This window comes from Hemiscyllium ocellatum, chromosome 24, assembly GCF_020745735.1.
Source record: "Hemiscyllium ocellatum isolate sHemOce1 chromosome 24, sHemOce1.pat.X.cur, whole genome shotgun sequence".
Lineage (NCBI taxonomy): Eukaryota > Metazoa > Chordata > Chondrichthyes > Orectolobiformes > Hemiscylliidae > Hemiscyllium > Hemiscyllium ocellatum.
The window spans coordinates 8,639,729-8,658,833 of record NC_083424.1 but is presented as its reverse complement, the minus strand read 5'-3'; the positions used below and the strand labels follow the sequence as shown (position 1 = coordinate 8,658,833).

The 19,105-nt window shown below is 43.2% G+C and overlaps 1 protein-coding gene across 4 annotated transcripts in view; it reads right to left on the bottom strand.

Annotated features, from left to right (window-relative positions):
* The window catches only part of gnb1l (guanine nucleotide binding protein (G protein), beta polypeptide 1-like), a 38,071-nt gene extending 31,298 nt beyond the window's left edge, over positions 1-6,773 (bottom strand). The window contains exon 1 of one of the 4 annotated variants that reach the window (XM_060843432.1): positions 6,607-6,773. The gene's annotated coding sequence lies outside the window, so the exon portion shown is untranslated. The other 3 variants (XM_060843437.1, XM_060843433.1, XM_060843434.1) reach the window with 3 other exon arrangements.
* Positions 6,774-19,105: the final 12,332 nt, after the last annotated feature.

The following is a 19,105-nucleotide window of genomic DNA, read 5'->3' as shown; positions in this document are numbered from 1 at the left end:
TGGCAACTTTTCCAGGCTTCAAAGATCCAGGTCCCATAGCCGCATGCCAGCGATGCGTTCTTGGGAGTGGATGCAACCCTATGACTGACAGTGACTTCCTTGACCCCTGCATTATTTCACAAATTACCGCTCTAGAAGGATACTGATTAGCTATTGTACATTAAAATTGAGTAAATGGCACACCAAACCTTTAAAACACATTCATAACAAAACATGGCACAAGGACAGAGCAAAAGAAAACGGACCACTGTCAGGAGAATGGACTCTCTGCAAGTCCCACGTTTTGATAAAGGTAGGATAGATGGATTAGAATCAAAAAGCTACAATTGTGTTATGCACAAGCATTTATAGAGGAATCTGCAATCTGCTGATTTACATGACGTTTGAAAACAGAGATTCAGGTGAAATTTGATGAAGTTTTTGAAGTTAACACAAACATTTTGCCAATTATACTTCCCATTCATATAGTTTTTGTCAAGAAATTATGTGATTTTCAAATACCGCCACTTTTATTTTAATTACCCAATTGCTAATGGCTAATGTACAGGAAGCTTCCTTACTCTAATCTGTAAACTTTGACAACCAACAGTGACTGAGACAAGTACACAAGTTACAAAACCCATAGGAAGTAATGAACACACTTGAAACTTGAAAAATAACTAACCTCAGATTGGATTATCTCCCAGGAATCAATTAACCATCATCACAGTCAAAACCTCTAGCGAACAGGTCACAATCATTAATCCCTCACCACATACTCTGAGACCACAAGCTGTAAACTAGTGGTAGCATTGAATTGAGAGCATAAATTAGCCAAAAACATAAGAATGTAAAACACACTTGTGTGCTCAACCTGGAAGGCAGACCTGAAAACATATCCACTCCACCAATGTTTAGTAATGCTCAAATTACTTGTCAATCTCATTAGAATATGGTCACACTTGCTCACAATAACTGTATTTCAGATAAATCAGGTCCAAGGGAAGCATAAAATTCACAACTATATTCCTTGAAAATACAAGTTTCAACTCAGTCAACAGATTTTCATGCACAGCAAAAATATCATTTAGACAACGAAATAACATTGTTATCAGACAAAGTGATATTAAGTAGAATTAGACTCAGATCTGATTTCTAGGTACCGACTAGTTAGAAGAGAAAAAAAACACCAACAGTGGAATTCTCTAAACTGCTGCTGTGTGCCTCCTATCTATAGTTCGAGTGGTGCGATCAGAAATCCTGCATTAGCTCGCTCACATGCATCTGGCTGAATCATGGGGAATGGTCAAAGGGAAAAGTAAAAGTTTCTCCCCAAATTAAATAAAATAAATTCCTTCAAAAAGGTTTCCAATATCCCTTCTCAGATGTCTTATAATGGTGCACTGCAAATTGTAGTAACTTGCCATGTGTGTTGTATAGTCAAGCATCCACAAAATCTGTTTTCACAGAAAGGTAATACCTCATGTAAAAGGCAACATGTCCTGGTGTAAAAAAATAGCAATGCAACTTCTTCCTCCATCTATCATTAAAAATTCTTTGAGAACCAAGTTGAGGTCAAAGCATTTCAAAACAAGCACAGCAATAGCCTGCCATACACACGGGGGCCTTACAGAGTGAAACTACAGTTACAGTTCTACCAGCCCATTCACATTCAATACAGCTTCACCTGTTGAAAAATGAAATTTTAAAAATAAACTGACATATTGGTATTGCAATATCGGTAAATTTACTGTTGACAACATGAAATTAAAGTGCGCCACTGTAGTAAAGAAAAAGTCTCACTGTCTAATGCCCAAAGGCAACAAAATGCAACTTAGATCTGCATTTCACCTGCAGTCTCTGGTACCACAAGCTGCTGAGTTGAAGAACTGCACAGTTAGTTCAAAGACAAAATGCCACAAGGTTCTCAAAGATTAATGGGATTGTTACAGGTCAGTTGAACGCCAAACATATTTTCAGGTGCCAATGTAGGGAACACTTTCAAAGTGAAAATTGAACATCCTGTGAACTGGGGATGGCTTTTTACAATCATATCTTTCTCACAAATGACATATTGCAATTGACAGAGATCAGGAGTTTATTTATCATGCTGACTTCTGAGTGACAGACAAACTCCTTCAAATTGTTTATGCCAGGACAAAATTACAAGTTCTGTTTTATAATCAATAAAATTAAGAGAAGTTAAATGCAGCAATGTTCAAATAACTTCAAATAAGTTTAGATTAGATTAGATTAGATTAGTTACAGTGTGGAAACAGGCCCTTCAGCCCAACAAGTCCACACTGACCCGCCGAAGCGCAACCCACCCATACCACTACATTTACCCCTTACCTTACACTACGGGCAATTTAGCATGGCCAATTCACCTGACCCGCACATCTTTGGACTGTGGGAGGAAACCGGAGCACCCGGAGGAAACCCACGCAGACACGGGGAGGACGTGCAAACTCCACACAGTCAGTCGCCTGAGTCGGGAATTGAACCCGGGTCTCAGGCGCTGTGAGGCAGCAGTGCTAACCACTGTGCCACCGTGCCGCCCACAAATAAAGCGGTTCAAGGTTTTCTCAGCTCAGATCAGCATGAGGACAAGCTTATATGTGAAATAAAATAGTGATAGAATTTTCTACTATTTCTAGCTCAAGTAAATAGTCTCTAAAAGCTCTTTGACATGGCATCATAATTATAGTTTCTCTTTAACTTAATGTTCAAATATTGAAATATAGCCCTTTACAATATACCAGTCAAATATTAGCTTTATTTAATAAAGTGAGAGTTAACTTTGTGCTGATAGTAGTCTACCTACCTAACAAATGCTTGCACTTCAGAAGTAATTCATGAGGATGTGATAGTTAAACACAAATATCACAGCATTACAGCTTCATAACTATGCTCTTGATTCAAATCAGGCAACAATTACTATGTAAAATACACTGCTCCTTTAAGTAAAACATCTAAGCTCCATTAACTCAGTTATACATACCTAAATAATATTTTTCACTCTAAAAGGTTAGTTATGCTTATATGTGATATTCAATAATGATGTGGAAAAACGTGCATCTTTAAAATTCCAAGAAAAAAAGAAAGGCTTCAGTTAGCTATCTATACCAACTGGTACAGACATTCAACAGTAAAATGCAACTTTATCAAGTTCATGCAATTCATTAATCGGATGTGGGCCCAGCTGTTGAGAAGGTGGTGATGAGCTGTCTTCTTGATCTGCTCAGTCCGTGCATCGTTGTAGAATCACAATGCAGTTAAGGAGTCAATTTCAGGATTGTGAACCAGCAACACTGAAAAAACTGCAACGTATACCCAAGTAAAAATGATGGATGGCTTGGAGGGTGACTTGTAGGCACCTGGTCGTATTATCTTTATACAACTAATCCAGAAACTCAGCTAAAGTTCTGGGAACCTCGGTTCAAATCCCGCCATAGCAGATGGTGGAGTTTGAATTCAATCAAGAATCTCGAATTAAAGGTCTAACGATGACCATGAAACCATTGCCGATTGTCAGAAAAACCTATCTGGTTCACTCCTGTCCTTTAGGGAAGGAAATCTGTCATCCTTATTTGGTTTGGCCTACACAGGTGACACCATAGTCCCACAGCGACGTTGCAAAACCTTAAACACATATACCAACAAGTTCAAGAGTAGCTTCTTCCCCGCTGTTATTAGACTTCAGAATGCACCTCTCAATCTAATGTTGATCTTGTTTCTTTGCAGCTGTAACTTTGTATTCCTCGCTCCGTTCAATCATTGCATGAACTTCACATGTTATGGTCTGCCTGTACTGCGCGTAAAGTTTTTCACTGTACCTAGGTACATGTGACAATAATAAATCAAATCAAAATGTTAAAATAACTCTGTGCTAAATTGATAAATTGCTCAGGAGATCACTTCAGCACTTTTGTAAACATGTCTTACATGACAGCAGTTAAATTCAACAGTTGCAGCATCCAGGTAGTGGCATGACAGTATATTGCTAAAAGCTCACTGATCCTCAGTTACATTAAGATTTGATTTCTGGGTCACACTGTCACTTTTGCATCAATGGACGCCCAAAAACACCCCACAGTGGCATAGAATTATCTGTGTAACTGTAGTCTTGATTTCACAGAGCAAGGTGAAAAGCTATACTTTACCATAGATACTCTGTGAATCACAGTCAAGAGTGAAACTTGGAGAAACAACAAATGGTAGCAGAAGTTTGGAATGCTGTTGTGTAAAGGATAACTCATGAAAATATCAAATGTCATTTTTAATCTGTAGTTTACTGATATTTTTTGATTAACATCAGATATATGGTTTTAAATAGTAATCCGGCCACAGTCTTACTGAAAGGCAGACAGATTTGAGGGACTAAATGACTATACATATTTGTAATTAGGATCTGCAACCAAAGTTAGTTGATTCAAATATAATTTGTTTAATATTTATAAAGTTAGGGAGCCATTTCAGTCATCATTTGCACATTGTGGAGATCAATTAAATGATGGTATCGTGCCCACACCTCAAGAAGACCTTCACTGTACGGTGAGGAGCTCCCGTTGACATCCCTAGAGCACTCCAGTAGAGAAAAGCTACCTTACCCCAAAACCACCCTACACAGTGAAGGAACTCCCCATACCTCCCCCGATGAAGGGACATGTGCCAAGGACCTTCTTCACCATCCTGTCTGCCTGTGCCACTTTCAAAGAACTATGTACCTGTACTTCTAGGTCTCTGTGTTTGTCAACACACAATTAAAGGTAAGGCCCTGGGTAGTAAGTCCTGCCCTGATTTGTCTTGTTGAAATGCAACACCTCACATTTATTTGAATTAAACTGCACCTGACATTGCTAGATCCACTTGATCAAGTTTACTCAGAGATAACCTTCTTTGTTATCCACTATAACAGCAGTTTCGGAATAATCTACAAACTTATTAACGATTTATACCCAAATTGTTTATATAAATAACGAACAACAGTGGACCCAATAGCCATCCTTGTGGCAGACTGATGGTCACAGCCCTCCAGTCTAAAAAAACCCTCTACCACCACCATCTTACTCCTACTATCAGGACAATTTTGTATCCAATTGGCTCACCTTACTAACCAGTCAACCATGCAGTCCTTTGTCAAACGCCTTGTTAAAATCCATGCAGACAACATTTACTGTACTACCCTCATCTGACTTCTTTGTTGCCTCTTCAAAAAGTTAATCAGATTCAAGAGACACGATTTCTCATGCACAAAGCCATGCTGACTATCGCTAATCGCTCCTTGCTGTTCCAAATGCACGTAGATCCTGTCTTTCAGATTGCTCTCCAAGAACTTATCCATCACTTACGTTAGGCTCAATGGTCTTTGGTTCCTAAGCCTTTCTTAAATAATGGCACAAAATTAATAGTCCTCCAGTCTTCACTCTTCGCTCCTCCAGCATCACCCCATCCCCAGCTGCCCCGCTCCTCCAGCATCACCCCATCCCCAGCTGCCCCGCTCCTCCAGCATCACCCCATCCCCAGCCGCCCCGCTCCTCCAGCATCACCCCATCGCCAGCCGCCCCGCTCCTCCAGCATCACCCCATCGCCAGCCGCCCCGCTCCTCCAGCATCACCCCATCCCCAGCCGCCCCGCTCCTCCAGCATCACCCCATCGCCAGCCGCCCCGCTCCTCCAGCACCACCCCATCCCCAGCCGCCCCGCTCCTCCAGCACCATCCCATCCCCAGCCGCCCCGCTCCTCCAGCACCATCCCATCCCCAGCCGCCCCGCTCCTCCAGCACCATCCCATCCCCAGCCGCCCCACTGCTCCAGCACCATCCCATCCCCAGCCGCCCCACTGCTCCAGCACCACCCCATCCCCAGCCGTCCCGCTCCTCCAGCACCACCCCATCCCCAGTTGTCCCGCTCCTCCAGCACCACCCCATCCCCAGTTGTCCCGCTCCTCCAGCACCACCCCATCCCCAGCTGCCCTGGTCCTCCAGCACCACCCCATCCCCAGCTGCCCTGCTCCTCCAGCACCACTCCATCCCCAGCTGCCCTGCTCCTCCAGCACCACTCCATCCCCAGCTGCCCTGCTCCGCCAGCACCACTCCATCCCCAGCTGCCCTGCTCCTCCAGCATCATCCCATCACCAGACGCCCCGCTCCTCCAGCCTCTCTTCCCCCAGACGCCCAGCTCCTCCAGCCTTTCTTCCCCCAGACGCCCGCTCCTCCAGCCTCTCTTCCCCCAGAATCCCCGCTCCTCCAGCCTCTCTTCCCTTAAACACCTCATTGCTCCCTCGTCACCACATCCCGAGGCTCGCCACTCTTGCAGCCTCTCCCCTCCCCCACAGTCAATGCTCCTCTCGCCCTCCTGATTTCTCCCTCTCCCTTCTTCACCCAAACTGCCTGCTCCTTCTCTCAACCCCTCAGCCCCCCCTGCCTGAAATAAGCCCCCACCGCCCGCCCAAGCCCAGCTCCACCTCTCCCTCCAACCCGAGTCCATGCACCTCCACCAGCCCAGCCCCCACCTCTCCATCCACTGCCCCGGCCCAGCCCCCACTTCTCCCCCCCCTCCCCCACCACTTCCCACCTCTCCTCTACCCCAGTCCGCTGCTATGATGGGATCCGCCGCCTGCGGCCTACCTTCTGCGCGTTGTCAGGGTAACCGCGGGCCGCGCTCGAGCTCAAGCAGATGCGGATATTTCAGATTTGAGTTTTTAAAAACCTCCAACTGCTTTATTTCAACGGTTCAATGTCGGGAAAGCAAGTAAAGTAAGTGAATGCTGAATAAATCCCATCAATCGTTTTCAGTTAGCAGCTTCCGGTCGTTGCTGGGTACTCTGGGCAATGTAGTCAGTTTTAATATCTTAATAATTTCATTCCTTTACTTGAGGAAGAATTTAGATATAGCGGAGACAGATCAGAGGAAATTCTCTAGATTAATTCCAGAGATGAAAGGCATGCTTTATGAGGAGAGACTGAGCATTTTAGGTTTATATTCCCTGCAGTTTAGAAGAATAACAGCATATCTAATGGAGTTGTGTAAGATGCTAAGGGGGGGATTGACAAAGTAGATCTAAAAAAGAATGTTATCTCGTGGGGCAATCTAAAACAAAAGTTTTAGGACAGTGGGTAGCAGATTTAAAACAGAGATCAGGAGAAATTACTTCTTTCAAAGTGTCACAAGTCTGTGGAATTCAGTTTCCCAGACTGCGTTGGATCCTGGAACATTGAGTAAATGTAAGAAGGAAATAGATTTTTAAGTGGGTTGAAGGGTTTTGGGGAATGGGCAGGAAAGTGGAGTTGGGGCCAAGATTAGATCAGCCCTGGCCATATCAAATGGTTCCTAGTTCTTATGTTCTTATATGTGCTAAGTCTCTGACCATTCCCTGCAATTTATAGTTCATATGTTATATAATAAGGAACCCAAATTTGAACAATTGTGCATTGTCTGACAGCTTTCTACATACTTCAGCCCTTAAGTTAAGAAACGTGATGATCTAGGCATTAAATCTAAGAGTCTTTGCAGGATCTTCTCTCGAATTAACCACCTCACATCAGTATAAAGGATTAGTTCATCACAACTACCTGATCAAGGAGCAGCGCTCCAAAAGGCAGGACTTCCAAACAAACCTGCTGGACTATACCCTGGCATTGTGTGACTTTTAACTTATTTGGTGCTGGAAAAACAGCAGGCAAGGCAGCATCCGAGGAGCAGGAGAATCGATGTTTCGGGCGTAAGCCCTTCTTCAGGAATCTGGCTAGGAAAAAATGTTTGTTTAGTGTATGAATTCTTCTGAGGATGGAGAACAGCAAAGGTTCTTTGCAGTGTTGGTCCTGAGCTGGGGCAGGGCTGACTGCAGGGAGTGTAGGTAGCGACGCATGGCTGCGAGCATGGAGTGGGGGATCCAGAGGGAGGTCTGTTGCTGGAGGCTTCGGAATTGTTGCAGGTACTGGTTGTCCTGGTTGGGTCCAAATTGTGTTGGTCTGAATGAAGTCCGGAGTCCATGTGGGGTCAGTCGGTTCCGTAGGCAGGAGCTGAGGAAGGAGATGTGGCTGTGGTAGTGAGTCTGTTTCAGGATGTGGCTGAAGAGCTTCAGGGCAGAGGAAATGACCTGGAGGGGTGCAGTGAGAGAGGGACTCACTGAGATCCTTGTAGAGGGAGGAGGAGAGCTTCTTCAAAGTAGGCATCCTTGCAAGAGGATTCGCAGTCGGTTAAGATCAACTAGGATAAAGTGAGGACTGCAGATGCTGGAGACCAGAGTTGAAAAATGTGGTGCTAGAAAAACACAGCAGACCAGGCAGCATCCGAAGAGCAGGAGAATCAACGTTTTGGGCATAAGCCCTTCTTCAGGATGCTGCCTGGCCTGCTGTGTTTTTCCAGCACCACATTTTTCAACTCTGGTCTCTAGCATCTGCAGTCCTCACTTTCCCCTAGTTGACTTTTAACTTAGTTCACCATAGATAGCATTGAGTTCAATAAGTAAGAATTTAACTAAGTAATTCTGAAGAGTTCTTGCCTGAATCGGGTTGACAATCTTAACAACTTTCATTATATGAGAAAACTCCATAACTTTACTCGGTATTTCTTGCTGGTGGATTATACAGCAGTAATTGACAAAAGATAGGAAAATAGACAAAATTTTTCCAAATTGCACCAAAACCTGCATTTGCGCTAAGCATTTCTGGTGCACCAAAAGTTGTGATAGAACTCAAGTTCTTTATTGGAATGTATTTCTTAAACATATACCTTTTGAATCCATTGTAGATATCCTCACCTCTTGTTCTCTCTTTCAAGGGCAAAAGGGTGAGAAGATCCTCTTTAGTTGTAATGTCTTTAAACAATGTGCACAAAACTGATCAGCTGGGCTATGCTGGTCATGTCAATTGATTAATTGAAATGCAGTAAGTAGCATTCACAGTTCTTCAGGTCCTGCTGTAATTGTTGAAGGATGTCTTTAGACAAAAGATTCCACTAGTGGTGCAACTGTGGAAGCACCAGGTGACATGCTCTGGATTGCTGTTATTATTTCTTTTTTGTTCGGATGTTCAGTGCAAATGTTTCAATATCACAAGGACTGTAGCAACTCAAAGAGGCAGGCCACTGCTCATTAACATCTTCTCAAGGATAATAGAGATGAGCAATAATTGTTGGTCTAGCCAGTCACATCTACATCACATAACAAATAAATAAGATGCTACCAAAATCTTTTAGATATTTTCTGTTTTTATGACAAGAAAGTAGGCTGTGGTTTTGTTGTAAAAGCAGAAGAAGCTGCTGTGCTGCACCAGTATCAAAACAAAATTGCCACTTTTTAATTAAAAAATGCCAAACTATAACACAAAGGCAATTTAAATTAAATAACAATATTATTAAATGTATGTATTCTTTACATACTCCTGCCCCATAGACCCCATCAGTCATGAAAGATGTCAAACTTATATTAGATGTGCTGATGGGTGCATGCCCTGTGCAAATTGGATGTCAGATTTCCAAATTTACAATAACTGCATTTCAAATGTATTCATCAGCTGAAAAGTGCTTTGGAATATTCCAAGTTCATGAAGTGCTGGGGTATTCTGAAAGTCACTATTATACTTGCGAACCTTTCTTTCTCTTTAAAGGGTTAAATGAATGGAGGAGCACTCAACCCACACAACGAATAAAACACGTCAAAACCTGTTGTATTTATTCTGAGTAAACAACTGAAACAATATATGAATCAAAATACTTTGTTATGTACACATGGAACTGCAGAAAAATGATAGAGTATCACTGCCTGCAGCGTGCAACTCAAAATACAGGAAAAATCAAAAAGAAGGAATATGTAGCAGCATGTCAGCTGTATTGATATAAACCCATCTCCTCCCATTTTATGCAGATGAAGGTTGATGTAGTTGATAGTTTTGTCTGTATTTCATGAGAAACTTCATTTTATTCTTTTCAATTGATAAATTGCATGGCTTCATTATATATGTTATACCTGTATATCAATCTAAAAGCAACTGCTGACTGTATCTCCGGGAAGTGCACCCAACTCCAGCTCCTCGAAAACCACGTTAGGGAATTGGAACTGGAGCTTGATGAATTTCGGATCATTCAGGAGGCAGAGAGGGTTATTGAGACGAGTTACAGGGAGGTAGTCACTCCTCTGGTAAAAGAAGAAGGTAGATGTGTTACTGTTAGGGAATGGAAAGGCAACTGGCAGGCAGTTCCCCTATTGGCGTTCCCCTCAACAACAAGTATACCATTTTGGATATTGTTTTCGGGGCGTGGGGATCTTACCAGGGATAAGCAGTGGGGCACAGGTCTCTGGCATAGAGTCTGTCCCTGTTGCTCAGAAGGGAAGGGAGAAGAGGAGCAGAGCATTACCCATTGGGGACTCCATAGTTAGGGGGACAAATAAGAGGTTCTGTGGGAATGAGAGACTCACGGTTGGTGTGTTGTCTCCTAGGTGCTAGAGTCTCTAATCGTGTTTTCGGGATCCTTGAGGGGAAGGGGGAGCAGCACCAAGTCGTGGTCCACAGAGGCACCAATGACATAGGTAGGAAGGGAGATGGGAATTTAAGGCAGAAATTCAGGGAGCTAGGGTGGAAGCTTAGAGCGAGAATAAACAGAGTTGTTATTTCTGGTTTGTTTCCTGTGCCACGTGCTAGTGAAGCGAGGAATAGGGAGAGGGAGGAGTTGAACACATGGCTACAGGGATGGTGCAGGAGGGAGGATTTCGGATTATTGGATAATTAGGGCTCTTTCTGGGGTAAGTGGGACCTCTATAAACAATAGTCTTTACCTAAATCAGAGGGGTACCAATATCCTGGGGGTGGGGGGATTGCTAATGCCCCTGCTACTTCATCGGGGGAATGGGAACCGAAATTGTTGATCAAGCATACAGGAGGTTGCAAGTAGTGAGGTCAGAACTAAGGTTTCAAGTCGCAAGAAGGCATCGGCAAATAAGAAATTGGTTGGGAGTGTTTCTACTTCAATGCCAGGAGCATCCGGAATAAGGTGAGGGAACTTGCAGTATAGGTTGGTATCTGGGATTTTGATGTTGTGGCCATTTCAGAGACGGGGTAGAGCAGGGACAGGAATGTTTATTGCAGGTTCTGAGATTGAGATTTTTCAGTAAGAACAGGGAAAATGGTAAAAGAGGGGATGGTGTGGCTTTGTTAGTCAAGAACAGTATTATGGTGGCAGAAAGGATGTTTGAGGACTCGTCTACTAATGTAGTATGGGTTGAGGTTAGAAACAGGAAAGGAGAGGTCACCCTGTTGGGAGATTCCTATCAGGCTCCAAATAGTTCCAGAGATATACAGGAAAGGATTGCAAAGATGATCCTTGATAGGAGTGAGAGTGACAGGGTAGATGGGAGACTTTAACTTTCCAAATTTTGACTGGGAATACTATAGTCCAAGTACTTTAGATAGATCAGTTTTTGTCCAATGTGTGCAGGAGGGGTTCCTCACACAGTATGTAGACAGGCCAACAAGGAGCGAGGCCACATTTAATTTGGTACTGGGTAATGAACCCAGCCAAGTGTTAGATTTAGAAGTAGATGAGCACTTTGGTGATAGTGACCACAATTCGGTTATGTTTATTTTAGTGATACAGAGGGATAGGTATATACCGCAGGACAAGAGTTACGGCTGGGGGAAAGGCAATTACGATGCGATTGGGCAAGATTTAGGATGCATTGGATGACAAAGGAAACTGCAGGGGATGTGCACAATTGAAGCATGGAGCTTATTCAAGGACCAGCTATTGCAGGTCCTTGATAGGTTTGTCTCAGTCAGGCAAGGAGGAAGTTGTTGAGTGTGGGAGCCGTGGTTTACTAAGGAAGTAGAAGGCTTATTTTAGGATGAGATATGATAGCTAATTTCAGGTGCTTGAGAGTTACAAGTTAGCCAGGAAGGACCTAAAGAGAGAGCTAAGAAGAGCTAGGAGGGGGCATGAGAAGTTGTCGGCGGATAGGATCAAGAAAAACCCTGAGGCTTTCCATAGGTATATCAGAGTAAAAGAATGACTAGAGTAAGATTAGGGCCAATCAAGGATAGTAGTGGGAAGTTGTGCGTGGAGTCAGAGGAGATAGGGAAAGTGCTAAATAAACACTTTTCATGAGTATTCACACTAGAAAAAGATAATGTGGTTGATGTGAATACTGAGATACAGGCTACTAGACTGGAAGGTATTAAGGTTCACAAGGGGGAGGTGTTCGTAATTCTGGAAAGTGTGAAAATAGTTAAATCCCCTGGGGAATAGGATTTATCCAAGGATTGTCTGGCAAGGCAGAAAGGAGATTGCCAAGCCTTTGATGATGATCTTTATGTCGTCATTGTCTACAAGAATTGTGCCAGAAGACTGGAGGATAGCAAATAGAACATCGAACAGTACAGCACAGAACAGGCCCTTCAGCCCACGATGTTGTGCCGACCACTGATCCTCATGTATGCACGCTCAAATTTCTGTGACCATATGCATGTCCAGTAGTCTCTTAAATGTCCCCAGTGACCTTGCTTCCACAACTGCTGCTGGCAACACATTCCATGCTGTCACAACTCTCTGTGTAAAGAACCCGCCTCTGACATCCCCTCTATACTTTCCTCCAGCCAGCATAAAACTATGACCCCTCATGTTAGTCATTTCTGCCCTGGGAAATAGTTTCTGGCTATCGACTCTATCTATGCCTCTCATTATCTTATATACCTCAATTAGGTCCCCTCTCCTCCTCCTTTTCTCCAATGAAAAAAGTCTGAGCTCAGTCAACCTCTCTTCATAAGATAAGTCCTCCAGTCCAGGCAGCACCCTGGTAAAACTCCTCTGAACCCTCTCCAAAGCATCCACATCTTTTCTATAATAGGGCAACCAGAACTGGACGCAGTATTCCAAGTGTGGTCTAACCAAAGTTTTATAGAGCTGCAACAAGATCTCACGACTCTTAAACTCAATCCCCCTGTTAATGAAAGCCAAAACACCATCTGCTTTCTTAACAACTCTCTCCACTTGAGTGGCCATTTTAAGGGATCTATGTACCTGCACACCAAGATCCCTCTGTTCCTCCACACTGCCAACAATCCTATCCTTAATCCTGTACTCAGCTTTCAAATTCAACCTTCCAAAATGCATCACCTCGCATTTATCCAGGTTGAACTCCATCTGCCACCTCTCAGCCCATCTCTGCATCCTGTCAATGTCCCACTGTAGCCTACAACAGCCCTCTATACGGTCAACGACACCTCCAATCTTTGTGTCTTCTGAAAACTTGCTGACCCATCCTTCAATCCCCTCATCCAAGTCATTAATAAAAATTACAAACAGTAGAGGCCCAAGGACAGAGCCCTGTGGAACCCCACTCACACAGACTTCCAGGCAGAATATTTTCCTTCTACTACCACTTGCTGTCGACTGTTGGCCAGCCAATTCTGTATCCAGACAGCTAAGTTCCCCTGTATCCCATTCCTCCTGACCTTCTGAATGAGCCTACCATGGTGCTCCTGATCAAATGCCTTGCTGAAGTCCATATACACCACATCCACAGCTCGACCCTCATCAACATTTCTAGTCACATCCTCAAAAAACTCGATAAGGTTTGTGAGGCATGACCTTCCCCTCACAAAGCTATGTTGACTGCATTTAATCAAGCTATGCTCTTCCAGATTGTCATAAATCCTATCCCTCAGACTCCTTTCTAATACCTTGCAGACGACAGACGTGAGACTTACTAGTCTGTAATTGCCGGGGATTTCCCTATTTCCTTTCTTGAAGAGAGGAATTACATTTGCCTCTCTCCAGTCCTCAGGTACGACTCCAGTGGACAGCGAGGATGCAAAGATCTTTGCAAGTGGCAAAGCAATTGCATTTCTCGTTTCCCAAAGCAGCCGAGGACAAATCTGGTCCAGGCCTGGCGACTTGTCAATCTTAATGTTTGACAAAATTTTCAGCACATCAGCTTCCTCTATCTCTATCCTTTCCAGCATGCACACCTGCTCTTCAAAGGTTTCGTTCACTACAAAGTTCATTTCTTTCATAAAGACAGAAGCAAAAAACTCATTTAGGGCTTCCCCTACCTCCTCAGATTCCACACACAAATTCCCTGTGCTAACCCTGATCGGCCCTACTCTTTCTTTCAACATTCTCTTATTCCTCACATAAGTGTAAAATGCCTTTGTGTTCTCCCTAATCCGTTCTGCCAAGCCTTTCTCGTGCCCCCTCCTGGCTCTCCTCAGACCATATTTGAGTTCCTTCCTCGCCTGCCTGTAATCCTCTAGAGCTGAGTTTGACCCTAGCTTCCTCCACCTTATGTAAGCTACCTTTTTCCTTTTGACGAGAAGCTCCATCACTCTCGTCATCCAAGGTTCCTTTATCTTACCACTTCTTGCCTGTCTCAGAGAGACATACTTATTCATCACTTGCAACAACTGTTTCTTAAACAGTGTCCACATGTCTATAGTGCCTTTACCATGGAACAATTGCTTCCAATCCATGCTTCCTAACTCATGTCTAATTGCATCATAGTTTCCACTTCCCCAATTAAATATCCTCCCATTTTGCCTAATCCTCTCCTTCTCCATAGCTATGTAGAATGTGAGGCAGTTGTGGTCACTATCATCAAAATGCTCTCCCACTACAAGATCTGATACCTGCCCTGGCTCGTTTCAGAGCACCAAGCCTAGAATGGCCTCTTCCCTCGTCGGCCTGTCAACGTACTGAGTTAGGAAACCCTCCTGAACACACCTTACAAAAACAGCTCCATTCAAATCTTCTGCTTGAAGGAGGTTCCAATCAATATTGGGAAAGTTAAAGTCACCCATTACAACAACCCTACTACGTCCACACTTTTCCAAAATCTGCCGACCTATGATTTCTTCCATCTCCCTGCTGCTATTGGGGGGCCTGTAGTAAACCCCTAACAAGGTGACTGCTCCCTTGCTGTTCCTAATTTTCACCCTTACTGACTCGGTAGGCAGATCTTCCTCGACAATGGAAGCTTCTGTAGCTGTGATACCCTCTCTGATTAGTAGTGCTACACCCCCTCCTCTTTTTCCCCCCTCCCTGTTCTTATTAAATGCTCTAAACCCTGGAGCATCCAGCAACCATTCTTGCCCCTGAGAAACCCATGTCTCTGTTATCGCCACAACATCATAGCACCAGGTACTGATCCATGCTCTAAGTTCATCACTTTTATTCCTGATACTCCTTGCATTAAAGCAAACGCACTTTAACTGATCCCTTGGTTCCTTCCCAGGAAAATCCTTCCCACTAGCTGTTGTTCTCATGTTCAAGAAGGAGGGTAGAGACAACCCTGGAAATTATAGATCTGCGAGCCTTACTTCAGTGGTGGATAAAATGTTGGAAAGGGTTATAAGAGATAGGATTTATAATCATCTAGAAAGGAATAAGTTGATTAGGGATAGTCAACATGGTTTTGTGAAGGGTAGCTCGTGCCTCACAAGCCTTACTGAGTTCTTTGAGAAGGTGACCAAACAGGTGGATGAGGATAAAGCGGTTGATGTGATGTATATGAATTTCAGTAAGGCATTTGGTAAGATTCCCCATGGTAGGCTATTGCAGAAAATATGGAGGCATGGGATTGAGGTTGATTTAGCGGGTTTTGATCAGATATTGGCTAGCTGAAAGAAGACAGAGTGTGGTGGTTGATGGGAAATATTCATCCTGAAATTCAGTTGCTAGTGGTGTACCGCAAGGATCTGTTTTGGGTCCACTGTTGTTTGTCATTTTTATGAATGATCGGATGAAGGCATAGAAGGATGAGTTAGTAAATTTGTGGATGACACTAAAGTCAGTAGAGTTGTGAAGAGTGACAAAGGATGTTGTAGGTTACAGAGGGGCATAGATAAGCTTCAGAGCTGGGCTGAAGGTTGGCAAATGGAGTTTAATGCGCAAAAGTGTGAGGTGATTCACTTTGGAAGGAGTAACAGGAATGCAGAGTACTGGACTAATGGTAAGAATTTTGGTAGTGTGGATGAGCAAAGAGATCTTGGTGTCCGACTACATAGATCCTTGAAAGTTGCCACCCAGGTTGATAGAGTTGTTAAGAGCACATATGGTGTGTTAGCTTTTATTGGTAGAAGGATTCGGAGCCATGAGGTCATACTGCAGCTGTACAAAACTCTGGTGCAGCCACACTTGGAGTATTGTGTATAGTTCTGGTCACCACATTATAGGAAGGATGTTGAAGCTTTGGAAAGGGTTCAGAGGAGATTTACTAGGATGTTTTCTGGATTGGAGGGAAGGTCTTATGAGGAAAGGCTGAGGGACTTGAGGCTGTTTTCATTGGAGAGAAGGTTGAAAGGTGACCTAACTGAGACATATAAGATAATCAGAGGGTTGGATAAGGTGCGCAGGGAGAGCCCTTTTCCTCGGATGGCAATGGCTAGCATGAGGGCACATAGTTTTAAATTGAGGGGTGATAGATATAGGGCAGATGTCAGAGGTAATTTCTTTACTCAGAGAGTAGTAGGGCCTTGGAGTACACTTCCTGCAACAGTAGTAGACTCGCCAACTTTAAAGGCATTTAAAATGGTCATTGGATAAACAAATGGATGAGAATGGAATTGTATAGGCTAGATGGGCTACAGATTGGTTTCACAGGTCGGTGCTACATCGAGGGCCAAAGGGCTTCTGCTGTGCTGTGATGTTCTATGTTCCTGTTCAAATTCCCACCTTTCCATCTCACAGTAATTGTGCAAATTTTAAACACGTTTTATTAAACTCATCAATTAGATAAGTTAGAAGAAATAGAAATGGGTGAACTTAAGGCATATTATGTTGAAGAGGTGAATTGGAGTATCTTCTAATGCCCTGTTCTTTTGTACTTGGATCTTGCTCTCTTCCTCTGAATGGCTGAGCTAAAAAGCTTGTTATGTGGACGTGGAAGAAATTAGTCAAGTATCTACCAATACAATTATATCAGAGAGTGCAGATTTAGGGTGATGGACAAAAGGAATGTATGCAACTTGAGGAAAAAACATTTTTATGCAACACGTGGGTTGGGAACTGGAAAAGCCTGCCTGGTAACATGGTGAATACAGATTCACTGCTGGGCTTCAGAGGGGATTTTCCTAATACTTGATGAAAAAAAGAATGCAATGTTATGGGAAAAAAGAATGGAGGAATGGGATTGCTGTTCTAACTGCTGGCACAAACACCCTGGACTGAATTTCCCCAACCCCTGAACAATGTGGGCAATAAAGGGTTAGTCAGGAAAATATGGTGAGTTTGAAAAAATAAGATTCTTAGTGTTGAGAAAGAAATGGCCCAAATCTGAAACTAGGTTTTGAACAGCAAAATTATAGTATTGCTAGTGAGTAGTGAGATACTGATTATTATGCATAAGCATTCTATTAATACCTAATCACACTTCATTTATATGCAGTGCCCTATTCTTCAACATACCAGATGGAGACTAGACAGCAACAATTCCCAACATGAAATTAGGAGTGGATACTTAGTAGCACCAGCTCATCCCTTGCTTCTGTAGGTCACCTTATTGGACAGCAGTTCCCACCACTTCAGGGTACGTTCTATGAGCAGTGACCTCCTGAAACCCTCATGAAGACTGGCATCCTTACCATATGCCCATGGCACATCTCTGACTTTATTAGAATACAGTTCTCCTCTTCAATCCAGAACTTTGGAGCTGTAATGGTGTTGTCAGGAAATTTTGCCTGCAGGGAAAGGCACTCATCACATGAATTGGACCAAAGAGCATCTCAGGAATCCATGCTTGGTCTTTTAACACTTTACACTGACTTGCATGCGAACAGCATCTGTGTAAATGATGATTGATTTATGTCACTTATGGCTGCAGTTACAAAAATCAAGTGACAGTAAATTAGACTGTAAAATGACAATAGACTTACAAATGTAAACTTGTATTTACACTGTGGTGTCACCTATGCCACTCCAGTGCCCCAAGAAGATTTTCTTTTACATTCTGCTCCCACTCTGTATTCTGTGAAGGGCAATTCTAGACTGGCAGCAATTAACCTCATACTCAGCTGGGCTTTAATTATGGCAGCAGGAATCCTAGGAGATCCTGGCAGTGGTAAATAATTCTGTCGTTGCTGAGTACAGGCTAGTGTGAGCAAGATATGTGTTACCTTTCACATAACAAGGTGAAATGTTCAGGACAAAGATGATGAACCCATACTGTAAACTTGTAAGAAAGCATGGTACAAGAAAAGTTTGATCAGGATCACGGTCACTGAGTCATAGAGATATACATCACTGAAGCTGGCCCATCACTGAAACTATGCCAACCAGGTTTCCTAAACTGACCTAGTCCCATTTGCCTGCATTTGACCCACATCCCTCTGTACCTTTTCAATGGTACCTGACCAGGGATTCCTGGCTGCAGTAGGCCGAGAGCCTGGACTCTTGATGGTGGGGGCATAGCAATGGCAGCAATAGAGCCAGAATCTTCTGGGACATTGATATCATCTTTGTTGTTCCTGCAGCGTGACTTCTTGAGGACTGGAACACCTTACAGAGACCATGTAGAAGCCTGAAATCATGCTCAAGACCCCAATTTGAACAGAAGATGAACTCTGTAATTTCTTTTTATCCGTATTGTACCTCAAAATATTGCCAGATTGTGGCGACAAAACACTTTTCACTGTATGTTCAAGATATATGTGACAATAAATAAATCATTTATACCTGTTCAAATGTCTTTTAAATTTTGCAATTATACCCACCTCTACCAATTCCTCTCGCAGCTCGTGCCATATATGCACCATCCTCTGTGTGAAAAAGTTGGCCCTCAGGTCCCTTTTAAAACTTGCCCTCTCACTTTAAATCTATACCCTTTTGCTTTGTACCTCCCCACCCTGGGGAAAAGACCTTGGCTTTTCACCTTACTTATGTCCCTCATGATTTTATAAACCTCTATAAGGTCATCCCTCAGCTTCTTACTCTCCAGAGAATATCATCCCAACCTATTGACCCCTCCAATTAACTTATAAAAAACTCAAACACTGTTTCTTCCATCTGTGACATCCTTTCAAATGATAGATTTCACTTAATTAATTTAATCCACAGGGTAAGTTCCATTAAGTTTTCATTTGAGTTTCTCTTCCGAAAGTTACTTGAGCAAAACTCCACAATATTATACTGTACTTTGAC